At 46.6% G+C, this 13,969-nt stretch overlaps 1 protein-coding gene across 2 annotated transcripts in view; it reads left to right on the top strand.

Moving 5' to 3' along the window:
• Positions 1–13,357: 13,357 nt before the first annotated feature.
• The window catches only part of LTBP4 (latent transforming growth factor beta binding protein 4), a 259,011-nt gene continuing 258,399 nt past the window's right edge, over positions 13,358–13,969 (top strand). The window contains exon 1 of one of the 2 annotated variants that reach the window (XM_056540752.1): positions 13,358–13,426. The gene's annotated coding sequence lies outside the window, so the exon portion shown is untranslated. The remainder of the gene's footprint in view (positions 13,427–13,969) is intronic. The other variant, XM_056540753.1, reaches the window with a different exon arrangement.

The following is a 13,969-nucleotide window of genomic DNA, read 5'->3' as shown; positions in this document are numbered from 1 at the left end:
TGTCCATTTTGCTTGGGGCCCCCAAATTCCTTCAAACTGACCTGGGGACACCACTGTACTCCTGCCCCATAAAGCCACACTGAAAATTACACATTGGGGGTGAGGAGCACTATTTCATTTTGGACCTCAGGCAGTAGAAAGGCTATAACTACAAGTGACTTATCACTGTGTAGAGGCCATGGGTAGTGAGTATTCTTTGCGCTACATTGCCCCATACTTGAAGCCAGAAGCAGGTACTGCAAGTTTACATTTCTGTCACATATTGATAAAAAAATTGATTAAAAAATTTGAAACGTTCATTGTATTACACAGAAAAAGCATGTAAAGTAATATTTCATGAGCATGTCCCTTTAAATGCTCTCTGGTGTCTTCCTTCATAGTCCACCATGCAGAATGGGAGCAGTTTGAGTCTTACGTATGGGTGGTTTGGCTGTTAAATGATTTATGCCGACTCTGGTACCTCTCCCACCTCCCCTCGCTTTCCTGTTACGCAGCAGTGATTGGTTTAACCCATTCAAAAACTGGGAGAAGACGGCTTATTCCATACACAGAGGGTCCATTGTAAGATGTAAAGTGCAGGTGATGTCTGACAATTGAAGGATTTCTTACATAGCCCAATAAGATGTTGATAAAGGTAAAGCTTACACCACCATACAATTACACGACCATACCATTCGTAAAATAGAACTTTTTGGAGCACACATTTTTCTCAACTTACTGTCAATAAACATAAAACTGCATTCAAATGTACATCCAATATTTACATAATAAAAATTTAAAGGGGTACTCCAGAGGAAAAAAATATATTTTTTAAATGAACTGGTCCCAGAAAGTTACGCAGATTTGTAAATTACTTCTATTTAAAAAAATCTTAATTCCTCCGGTACTTATCAGCTGCTGTATGCTCCAGAGAAAGTAATGTCCCTTTTCCCTTCTGACCACAGTGCTCTCTGTGGCCACCTCTGTCCATGTCTGGAGCAGGGAATGGTTAGCTATGGGGTTAGCTATGGGGATTTGCTCCTGCTCTGGACAGTTCCTGACAATGACAGAGGTGCCAGCAGAGAGCACTGTGGTCAGACTGGAAAGAACTTCACAACTTCCTGTGGAACATACAGCACTGATAAGTACTGGAAGGATTAAGATTTTTATATAGAAGTACCGTATTTATCGGCGTATAACACGCACTTTTTAGGCTAAAATTTTTTGCCTAAAGTCTATGTGCGTGTTATACGCCGATACACCCCCAGGAAAGGCAGGGGGAGGGAGGCCGTCGCTGCCGCTTCTCTCCCCCTGCCTTTCCTGGGGTCTAGAGCGCTGCTGCCGGCCCTTCTCTTCCCCTGGCTATCGGCGCCGCTGACCGTTCTGTCCCCCTGACTATCGGTCATGCGCCGCGCCGTGCAGTGCATAGCAACGACGCAGGGGACGCACGCCGGAGGCCTGCAGCAGCGCGGACCCGACCCCGGCAACAGGTAATTATGCCACCGGGGATGGGGGGAGGCAACGGGGCAGCGGCGCCGGCAATGGGTGCCGCTGCCCCTTCTCTCCTCCTGGCTGTCGGCGCCGCTTCTCCCCCCCTGACTCCCGCCGATAGCCAGGGGGAGAGAAGGGCCGGCAGCAGGGCTCTGGACCCCAGGAAAGGCAGGGGGAGAGAAGCGGGCAGCGACGGCCTCTCTCCCCCTGCCTTTCCTGGGGGTGTATCGGGGTATACACGCGCACACACGTGCCCTCATTTTACCATGGATATTTGGGTAAAAAACTTTTTTTACCCAAATATCCTTGGTAAAATGAGGGTGCGTGTTATAGGCCGGTGCGTGGTATACCCCGATAAATACGGTAATTTACAAATCTGTTTAACTTTCTGGCACCATTGATTTGACAAATTTTTTTTCTCCTCTGTTTCTCCTTAAGTTTAGGGTCTCTTTAAGGTCTAGGTCAGTGTTTTCCTAACCAGTGTGCTTTCAGCTGTTGTAAAACTGCAAATCCCAGCATGCCCGGACAACCATTGGCTGTCCGGGCATACTGGGAATTGTAGTTTTGCAACCAGCTGGAGGGACACTGGTTGGAAAATGCTGGTCTTGGTGATACAAATGTATAACCAGCGCAGGCCTAGGAATAAGTAGTATTAAGATAAAGGTGACATTTGCTTATATATGAGCCGAAACGCGTTGGTTTCCCAATAAAATAAGTGTTGGAGTGCCAGCCAATGCAGCCTTAGTATATATCTACGCATCAGTGATTCCTGAAACTCTATTACACCAGTTCCGGGAACTGCCTTTGTCCATGGGGTTCTCCAATTACTGAGATGTCCATTCAACATTCATTTTCATACCCCCTTTTCTCTATTCTTGTATTGGCATGACATATCTTCCCCTCATAATAAAATTATCAGAGCATGCATGTTTCCCCTATTGGAACGGCTATAACTATATGTGTAGGAAGATTAGAGGTGGCAACTAATGTATATATAGAAATCCTCAAGCAAGCAACACCATATTAGATGCCACCTTAAATGATGTAATTTAGCCCCCGAGGCATTTCATCTCTTACAGCGCTGTATGCTGCGTTCAGTGTCACATAATGACATTTACACTTACTTTGTGTTTTCAGAATGTATTTTGTTGTACAAAATATACGGTAACACATATGGGCTCATGTATCAAGCTTGTGTGTGTGATGTCCCAGTACGGGATGATGTGGCCCCGTACTGTCCTTCTGCCCTGTCAGAGTCCCTGCATGTCCCCAGGGCTCCCCTGCAGCATACCCCCATTATGTGTATAGGTTTGCCTCATTTAATGCACTGTTGCTTTAATGTTTGTACCACATGATTGTTACCCAGGAGGCTCCAGTGACCAGGTGACCCACCAAGTGACCTATGGCCTCCTTACATTGCTCTTTCCTGCTGAGGTCCAATGCAGTCAAGTTGTTCCAGTGTCTGTGTCCAGAGCATTGGAGGCCTCAAGCCTGAAGTCCTGCAGCCACAAGTCGGTCATCAGTAAGTCAAGTCATCTTATTGTCAGTCACCATCTCTGTCAAGTCAAGTCCATCTGTAGTCACCGTGGCCTGCACTAAAGTCAGTCTAACTACTGCAAGTCCCAGCAAGCCAGCGATGTCCCCCTGTGTCACTGGTCACCTCCCTGGGATATTTGGCTGTACTGCAAAGACTATATCACCTGTGTTGCCTCAGTAAAGCTGTCGTTATCCTTAATCTGGTGTTGGTGTCTTCATTGCCCCCTTGCCTAACCCAGAATAAGCAGTATTACCTTCGGGTGGTTAAGGCTAAACCACGCCCTGGCATCATGACAAGAAGGGGTTAATACTAGGGATCAACCGATTATTGGTTCGGCCGATATTATCGTCCGATATTCACGATTTTGGACATTATCGGTATCGGCAATTACATTGCCGATATGCCGATAATGCCCCGCCCCCCCATCTCCGGTTTTATAATTACCTGTTCCCGGGGTCCGCGCTACTTCTGGCTCCTGCGGCGTCCTGCGCTGTTGCTGTGTGCTGCGCAATGACGAGTGACGTCCTCAATGCGACATCACTGGACACCGCCAGAGCCAGAAGTGGCGCGGACCCCGGGAACAGGTAATTATAAAACCGGGGATGGGGGAGGCAATGGGGCAGCGGCGGTGGTTGAACTCAGGAGGACCCCAGGAAAGGCAGGGGGAGAGAAGCGGGTGGCGGCGGCGGTCTCAGGCCCCGCAAAAGCCGCTACAGTTCATTGATTTAAAGCGCCCGCTTTAAATCATTGATCTGCAGCGGCTTCTGCGGGGCCAGGGGGGGGGGGGGGGGGAGAAATAGCTGATAACTTATACCGGAATATCGGTATAAGTTATCGGCTATCGGCCTGAATGGCCGCAGATTATCGGTATCGGCCCTGCATCTACCCTGCACCTCACACCCCGACACCACAACTTTTTGGCATCACGAACAGGATACAGGTGTGCGCCATTTACCACAAACCAAAAGTCCTCCCCCCTAGTCTGAAATGTGTCCGAGACTGTCTGTAATAGTCGCATGCCGTTGCGACAGAATCTGCACCAGAAAAGTGTACGGGACTGTTGTCATTGTAATGTGCTCTCACTGTGGCGCTTGTGAAATAGAGGGGGAGGTGAAAAGAACTTTGCTGCCTGCTGTTTGGAAATCTGTGAAAGCTATAACCACAATGTGCAAAATTAGAATTGAAACCATGTTACACTGTTTCACTGTGCCGGTACCTGAAAGGGTTAGGATGGCGCCGGAGAAGCGCACGAAAATGTCCCGTGCTGGTCAACGTCCCGCCTCTGGGCATGGAAGTCATGTGGCTGTGTCCATGCCAAAGTGGAAAAATGAAGATCTGCTTCTTGTTGCCGGGGGGCCGGAGGTCATCGCTGCACTGATGACGTCCTTTCCGGACGACGGCCATTTTACTGGAACCCGTTATAAAATTGACCACGCGGTCAGTGTTACTCAGCTTGCTGGAAGTCTCAGAGAGCAGTAGGATGGCGGAGCAGGCAAGTGCACACGTGGAGAGTACAAAGATGGTGCTGGAGGACTGGCAAGCTGCTGCGGCCGCAGCGCAACCTTTCCAAGACCTCGCTGACTGGTTGCAACGGTTGTCCCTCGGGCCGATTAGACCTGTCACCTGATCCAGCTACTGGAGGACGAAGACTGGCCATTAACCCCAGAAGGGGGAACATCTAAGTCATCAAATGCATTATCACCGGTGAGGCTGTCCCCTCACCACTGGACCATCGGAAGTGAGTACTCCGGCTGAGGCTACTTTTTCTACCCCTCCCTCCACCCCTAGTCCAGAGCAAACCCCCTCCCCCGGCTCAGAAGTCTGTACAGTCTACTGCACGTCCACAGTCACCACTCTTACCCAGATGGTTATTTGGCAATGAGCCTAACTTGATCCAGTACATGAGGTAGCATCTTCTTACCTTGCCAGGGAAGTCCCTTCCCCCAGTTCCTCCAGCCCAATCCAAAAGGGCCAAAAGAGACGCTGAGGTGTCTGCAATTGGGGAGGAACTGAGGGCCCAGAGGATGGAGAGCTATGGGCTGAGGCGGCTGCCATGCGAGGTGTGACGGGAGCAGCAGCAAGATACCAAGAAGTTGGAGGCCCTGTATATTCGAAAGTTAGAGCACCTCTGAGAGGGTAAGCAACCACTGGAGCGCCGTCACGCAACTGTAATCAAGTTTGACAAGGTGAGGGGGTTTGGCACCCTTCTGGACTGCCGACACGGGGGCACTATTCTAGTGAACAGGAGGGCAGTACAAAGAGACTATCTCCCCCCAGCTATGCATTCTCTGGAGAGAGGGGAGATTGTAGAGTACCCTGTGCAGAGCATGAGAGGAGAGTGGGTGGCAGGGGCGGCAGGGGCCCAAAAAATCCTTCCCAAATCCCATTTTCCTACCTCTCATTGGACGACTGGGATGCAGATCCCTTTGGGTTGTGACAACGAAAGCTAAAGACACTGTCCGAGAGGAGGAAGTCTACCTGCCTGAGATGCCTGCCATGGCTACAAAATACCTGCCCAAGTCATCTGAAGGTGTGCCCAGGCCTACTCCTAGGGGCGAGGAGGTTTGGCCGGCCCAACAGGCACCAACTGTTCAACCCCCAGTGGTGCACGCTGCTGTGGTACAAGTGGTGGTCACTATGAGTCAGACCATCACAGAGTGCCATTTGTCCCACGTCTCGTGGAACACACATGTCAACCCCATGGAGGGGGCCCAGTCTTGAGGTCCTAGGTTTATGTCCCAACCTAGAAAGCAAACCGACCGACGAGGCTGGGATGGAAAGATGCCATATTAAGAGGAGCATCTTGTTAACTAATTTTAACATTGTGGTCGACAAGACTAACTAATGTTTGTGTGCGAGAACACTCTTATTGTTACAGGTTACAAGCCACGTTTAAGTACAGAGCCTGACGAACTTGTCAAGACAATTAAAGTTGTAACCAATCTCAAAAGTGTTGTGCTAGGTTCCTAGCTGAGATTCTCTAAAAAGAACTCTATAATGTATCTGGACTGTTGAGCGGTACATGGACATCTGTATATATATTGCCATAGTAATATATTTTTGCTCACTATTTTGCATGAGTGAATATTTATGTTCCTGTACTATAATTGTTAGAGTATAATGTAATGAGAGGAGAGGATCCAGAAGAGGATCCAGGAGGCAAAAGAAATTGTCAACAGAAAAATGGGTGAGGCTCAACAGAGGCAGCAGCAAGATTATAATCGTCATGCCTCCGCCAAACCCCTCCAGATAGGTGATAAAGTCTGGCTGAAGAAATTCCCGAGAACCCATAAATTGGACTCCATCTGGGAAACGGAGCCCTATATGGTGACTGCCGTACCCTATCCCGACACAGATGTATATGCAATTCAGAAGTCAGGGTGCAAGCCTCAAGTTGCTCACCGTAACTGAATCAAGTTGTGTCACAAGGAAGATTTGCCAGTGTCACCGCAACCTCCTTCACTCCCAGTCAAGCCTGTGAGGGAGTATGTGCCTGGAGAAAGGATTTCCCCTTCCATGGATGATCCCATGTTCCCTCCGGACCAAGCTGCAGTCTTTGGGTTCTTACCAGCCTATGGGCCTGTACAGTCAATGATAGTCATTCCGCCAGCTCAAGTTCTGTCACCCATGGCGCAGGAGTATACTCCAATCTCCAGACTGTCTGCATCACCCATGTCAGAATCCTCAATTCCAAGTGTCCGTCCTGTCAGTCAAGAGTCACCACCTATTCCAGCTACCGAAAGAGACGAACCTGTCGCCAGTCTAGCAGAATCAAAAGCTCCTGAAGAGATTGCTGTTCCGAGTCTCTGGAAATGGTGCTGCGTAGGTCCCAATGGTCCACGCTAGGGCAGATACCCGCTAGATACAAGGACACAATTAATGTACACATGGTCCAGTATACACAAGTCAAGTATACGTCAGTCACATAAAGTAGTACTGTATCACTCAAATTTCACAAACTACTCAAAGTAACATGTCTAATGTCTCTAATATCATGTATTATTCTGTTCGTGCACAGAATACTTTCCTGGCCAGTAAGTATTCCTGAAACTAATCTAAAGCATGTATTCAGTAAAGGCAACATGAATATCAAAGTGTTATCTGTATGAAATGTCTAGCATAAACTAATAATAGAGTTCTGGGAGATGTGTTATATGCCAAGCGACCCTAGTAGGCAAGGCATTGGGCAGATAGCCTCCGGCAACCCAATCAGCAACTATAAGTCTAAAGTCATAAGTCTAGTCATGTATATAATGTCTAGTAAATAATGTCTAGTCATGTACAGTAAACAGTTATGCATAGTGTATTATATGCATAGTCAAAAGTATCAGTTGTGTATAGTTAATTATAACATGCATAGTCCAGTTATAAAATGCAAGTCCAGTTATAAGGTGCATAGAAAAGGTCCTCACAAGTAAAGTAACAGTATATGTACAAGTTATATATAACCACCAATCCTGTTCACAATCCTGTTCAACTCAAAACAGTGCGTGTGTGGACTATTATACAAAGACTCTAATGTTATCCGTTATTTCACCAGCCTGAAATGGATGCTTGTGCATAAAATGCCTTAGGACTGCATCTGGCCCCGCGGCCACTTCATTCCTCAAGCCTGACAGAACCTTACGTCGAGGGTGACTTATTTTAAGCAAGGGGGTTTGTGATGTCCCAGTACAGGTACACGGTCATGTACTATCTGTAGGCCCTGTCAGGTTGAGTCCCACAGTGACCTCGGGGCTCTCTTGCAGGGTCTCCCCTTGTTCTCCTGTTGGTTTAATAAATGTGTGTATGTTCCATTAATGCATAGACAGGATCCTATGTCTAAATAGTATAGAGGACCTGTGGGAGGTCTCAAGGACCTGTGAGTAAGCCTGTCACATGTTATGTTAAGTCATATGATCTGTTGTCACATGTACTCCCAGAGAGCACCAGCTTTAACCTATGACCCACAGCTTGACCAATGGGCTTAGTCCAGCCCCCCACTATAAAAAAGGGTGGCCATTTGCAATTCTCTGTTTTATACCCTACCATCTGATCTGAGAACAAGTCTTTGCTGAGCAGAGATCTCAGGACAAGTGTTCAGCATCTGGAGTACCCCAAAATCTACAGTTTCCAGTAAGTCTACACGTCTATGTCTGCTGTCACTGAAGCTAGTCAAGTCCTGCACATAGTCAAGTCAAGTCTATTTACAAGTTTATTGCAAGTATTGGTCCAGCAATTGGTCCAGAGTTCCTCTGGGTGATGGTCACCTCTCTGGGAATTCTGGCCATAGCTGTGAAGATAATTACACCTGTCTTCTATTCAGTAATCCCTCCGTTTGACCATAACTGGTTGTGGACTCTTTATTCTCTACTAGCCCGAGGGATAGCGGAGAATTCGGGCGTGTGGTGTTCCGGAACCCAAAAACCACACTGGTGTCATGAACAAATTGGGGTTAATACCATCCGACCCCCAGGGTTAATATCATCAGATCCCACCACTCACACTGCAACACCCGTGGTGCCGCCATTCACCCTGTGGGTCACCACACTACTAAGTTTGTTGCAGCAACAGTGTCTGTTTAAAAAACAAAAAAACTCATAATAAATGAGTCCCATAGAATCCCACGTCATGGTTGCTATAAGTCCCAATTTACATTTTCAAACTTTCCTTCCATAGATCATACAGATTAGGCATCTCCTTCCTGTGTAGATGACCCCAAACTAAAACAGCCCCCCCCCCCCCTTATTTTTAGATGGCCTCCCCTGATTGGTCCTTTAATTTTCCAGCTCACATACCAATTCCTTAAAGGGGTACTCATAAAGGTGTACTCCGCCGGGAGCTCGTGACGTCATAGCCCTGCCCCCTCATGACGTTTGTTCCAAATGCTGAGCAGCGGAGTACCCCTTTAAAGGGGTTATCCAGGAATAGAAAAAGAGAATACATTCTTTTCAAAAAACGTTCCTCGTCTGTCTCCAGGTTGGGTGTGGTTCTGCAGCTCAGTTTCATTAAAGTGAATGGAACCAAGTTGTAATAACGCACACAACCTGGGGACAGACGTGGAGGTGTTTTTAAAATAAATTATCTCTGTTTTTGTATTCCTGGCTAACCCGTTTAATTGTAAACTATCCTTTGGGACTATTTGCCATGGGCCAGCATGATTTCCAGACCACTGGATGCCAGATTGATGGCGTTCCACGCCGCCCACCTCCCTTTCTGACAAACCAAATGACTGATACTCTGCACAAAACAGAAGGATTGTCCCAGGCAATTAACTTTCTCTTTCTTACAGGATCTAGATGGTTAATGAGAGGTGAATAATTTTACTGCCGGGCCTTGTTTAACCTCCCACCCATTAAAAAAAAAAAGGGACAGTTACACCTTTTCTTAGTGAAATCAATGGAGCCCAATCAAGCATTGTCTTGTTACGGTGCTCCCTATGGAGCCTCCCTTAAATCAGGCCGACGGGTGTGAAGCTACACTGCCCTCGTCGCCATAACTCAGAGATGTCAGCGATATTCATCACGTTTCTGCGGGGCGATCGTTCACTTCAGAGAAAGCAGCGAGCATTGATTTTTACTGGAAGAAGAAAACCGCAGCTGGTCAATAGGCAGTGCAAACCCTATGGCTTGTGGTTTATGTTGTATAATAGGGCGTCTTATACCACCCCCCACCCCCCCATACCAACGCCATGTGATATAGCCCACTGTTTCATATTAAATTATACCATCACATAGGGCTAATAATCCTTTCACCAAAAAATGATCATCATTTATTTATCATGGAATCCCTTTATTGATGAGAGTCTTAGGATAGGTTTATGAGCTGTAGACAGGGAAGGGGGTGGGGGGTATTGTAAGGTTGAGGTCACCAAAGGACAGATGTTTAATACCCTATAGCAGTGTTTCCCAACCAGATCGCCTCCAGCTGTTGCAAAACTACAACTCCCATCATACCCAGACAGCCTTCGCAAACAGCTGGAGGTGACCTGATTGGAAAACAGACGTGCCAAAAGTCTGTGAATAAAAGCAGTGTGCCAACCCCTGTGTGAGTCGTAATGGCCGCCATATTGCTTTTTATTTCACCTTTCCAAAAAATAGAATAAAAAAATAAAAAAAATGACCAATACGACTAAAGTATGTAATGTACTTCTTGGAAAGTTTGAGATCCTCCACCATTGTCTAAAATGCCAGGGGTAATTTTTGACTTCTCTATGGCCAGTAACAGTGGTGTCCAATTTGTGGCCCTCCAGATGTTGCAAAACTACAACTCACAGCATGCCCGGACAGCCCACATAGAAATCGTTGTTGTGTTTTTAGTTTAGTTAAAGGGGTACTCCGCTGCCCCAGTGTTTGAAACATTTTGTTTTGGACGCTTGGAGTGGGCGTTGGGGTCATGATGTCACAGCACGCCCCCTCAATGCAAGTCTACAGGAGGCCCTCACGCCCCATCCCATAGACTTGCATTGAGGGGGCGTGACGTCAGGACCTCGCCGCCCGCACCCAGTGTTCTAAACAAATGTAGGCTGCTGCACAGAGATTGTGAAGGTCCCAGCAGCAGGACCCCCTGTGACCTTTGGATAGGGGATAAGATGTCTAGGGGCAGAGTACCCCTTTAATGGCATCTGCTAACATGCATTTACGCTCTTAAAGGGGTCCTTCAGGATAGAAAAATTTACGGGGGCTCTGACTGCTGGGTCTCCTCGCGATCTTGCACATGGCCCCCGACTCTCCTCCTGAATGGAGCTGTGTTGACCCCCGCACTACATTCATCTCTATGGGAGAGGTGAAGCGCTGTACTTGTGAATCTTCTGCTCTCCCATAGAGATTCATGGAGGGGCATGTCGGCCATTGCTTCATGCGGTGGTCGACAAAGCTCCATTTGGGAGGAAAGCCAGGGCGCCCTGCAGGAGATCCCAGTCCCCCCCTGACGATTTTTCTATCCCGGAGTACCCCTTTAACCCCTTGAGGACCAACGATGCACCGGTACATCCTAAATCCTCTCCCTTACTATAACACAGTGGGCACGTGGCCCCGCGTCATAGCGGGTCGGGCCCGACCTCTAACAACGGCCGGGACCCGTGGCGAATAGCATGCGGCACTGATCGTGGTGCTGAGGCTATTAACCCTTTAGACGCGGCATTCAAAGTTGAACACCACATCTAAAGTGATAGGAAACCAATGCCGGTTAGCTCAGGGAGCTGTTCGGGATCGCTGCGGTGAAATTGCGGCATCCCGAACAGCTGTAGGACAGCAGGAGGGTCCCCTTACCTGCCTCCTGTTGTCCGATCGCTGAATGACTGCTCAGTGCCTGAGATCCAGGCATGAGCACTCAAGCGGCAGAATCCTTGATCAATGGTTTCCTGTGAGAAACCATTGATCAATGTAAAAGATCAGTGTGCGCAGTGTTATAGGTCCCTATGGGAGCTATAACACTGCAGACAAAAAGTGAAAAAAAAAGTGAATAAAGATCATTTAACCCCTTCCCTAGTAAAAGTTTGAATCACCCCCCCTTTTCCCATTTAAAAAAAAAACTGTGTAAATAAAAATAAACATAAACATATGTAGTATCGCCGATTGTGGAAATGTCCGAACTATAAAAATATATCATTAATTAAACCGCACGGTCAATGGCGTATGCACAAGAAAATTCCAAATTCCAAAATTGTGTATTTTTTGTCACTTTTTATATCATGAAAAAATTAATAAAAAGCAATCAACAAGTCCTATCAATACAAAAATGGTACCGCTACAAACTTCAGATCACGGCGCAAAAAATGAGTTCTCATACCGCCCCATACGTAAAAATAAATAAAAAAGTTATAGGGGTCAGAAGATGACAATTTTAAACGTATAAATTTTCCTGTATGTAATTATGATTTTTCCCAGAAGTGCGAAAAAATCCAACCTATATAAGTAGGGTATCATTTTAATCTTATGGACCTACAGAATAAAGATCAGCTGTCTTTTTTAACGACAAATGTGCTGCGTAGAAACGGAAGCCCCCAAAAGTTACAAAATGGCATTTTTTCTTCAATTTTGTCGCAAAATGATTTGTTTTCCGTTTCATTGTAGATTTTTGGGTAAAATTACTGATGTCATTACAAAGTAGAATTGGTGGCGCAAAAAATAAGCCATAATATGGATTTGTAGGTGCAAAATTGAAAGAGTTATGATATTTTTAAAGGTAAGGAGGAAAAAATGAAAGGGAAAAAACGGAAAAACTCCGGGTCCTTAAAGGGGTACTCCACCCCTAGACATCTTATACCCTATCCAAAGGATAGGGGATAAGATGTCAGATTGCCGTGGTGCCTCTGCTGGGGAGCCCCGGGATCGCCGCTGCGGCACCCCGCTATCATTACAGCACAGAGCGAGTTCGCTCTGCACGTAATGACGCGCAATACAGGGGCCGGAGCATCGTTACGTCACAGCTCCGCCCCCTCATGATGTCACGGCCCGCCCCTTTCAATACAAGTCTATGGGAGGGGGCGCGGCGGTCGTCACGCCCCCTGCCATAGCCTTGCATTAAGGGGCTCCGTCCCCTGTATCGCCCGTCATTACGCACAGAGCGAACTCGCTCTGTGCTGTAATGATAGCGCGGTGCCGCAGCGGGGATCCCGGGGCTCCCCAGCAGCGGCACTGCGGCGATCTGACATCTTATCCCCTATCCTTTGGATAGGGGATAAGATGTCTTGGGGCGGAGTACCCCTTTAAGGGGTTAATTCCCAAGGAATGTTTATAGCTTCAACCATTGTCAGCCTCAAATGCCATTTATTTATTTATGTTTTGGTGGGGTAAGTTGTACTTTGTAATGGCTTTATATTGCGGTTCATGTATCGTTTTTTTAAATTGAATTCATTTATTTATTTGGGCAGGGGATGTAGAGCTGTAATGTTGTCACACATTTCTCTTTCTTTTTTCTTTATGCCATTTAGCCTATGAAAAAATAACATTACAGCTTTTGATTTCCTCCATCTTCCACATTACTCCTAGGTGGATTCTGGGTTGTCACCGGTGTTATGGTGGCTGTACTTGGTTTTCTGGAGTCACTGGCACCTAAATCCTCTTCCTGGGGAAAATAAGGGAGATTTATCAGAACCTGTGCAGAGGAAGAGTTGCCCAGTTGCCCATAGCAACCAATCAGATCGCTTCTTTCATTTTATAAAAGGCCTGTGCAAAATGTAAGAAGCGATCTGATTGGTTGCTAAGTTTTGATAAATCTCCCCCAATGCGTAACTAGAAGTTTTTAAAGTGTTGATATTGTGTCAAGAGCAGTGGCCTCAAACTGTGGCCCTCCAGCTGTTGCAAAACTTCAACTCCCAGCATGCAGTTGGACAGCTGTTGAAAGTTGCTGGCAGTTGAAGTTTTGCAACAGCTGGAGAGCCACAGTTTGAGACCACTGGTCTAAAGTGTTTCTGGAGCTCCAGGGGAACGTAGGAAGGTAAGTGAAAGTTTGTTTTCTCTTTTTTTGCAGCATGGGTAGAATGGAATAGGAATAGTCCGTACTGGACATCTCCTTTAAAGGGGTACTCCACTGGAAAACATTTTCTTTTAAATCAACTGGTGCCAGAAAGTTAAACAGAATTGTAAATTACTTCTATTAAAAAAAATCATCATTCCAGTACTTATCAGCTGGTGTATAATCCACAGGACGTTCTTTTCGTTTTTAATTTTCCTTTCTGCCCGACCACAAGTGCTCTCTACTGACACCTCTGTCCATGTCAGGAACTGTCAAGGGTAAGAGAGGTTTGCTATGGAGATTTGCTCCTACTCTGGACAGTTCCTAAAATGGACAGAGGTGTCAGCAGAGAGCATTTGTGGTAAGGCAGAAAGGAAATTCAAAAAGAAAAGAACTTTCTCTGTAGTATATAGCAGCTGATAAGTAGTGGAAGGAGTGGTATTTTTTTTTAGAAGTAATTTACAAATCTGTTTACCTTTCTGGCACCAATTCATTTAAAAGAAAATGTTTTCCAGTGGAGTACCC

This window comes from Hyla sarda, chromosome 9 (genome assembly GCF_029499605.1).
Source record: "Hyla sarda isolate aHylSar1 chromosome 9, aHylSar1.hap1, whole genome shotgun sequence".
Lineage (NCBI taxonomy): Eukaryota > Metazoa > Chordata > Amphibia > Anura > Hylidae > Hyla > Hyla sarda.
This window is presented reverse-complemented; position numbering and strand designations above follow the sequence as displayed.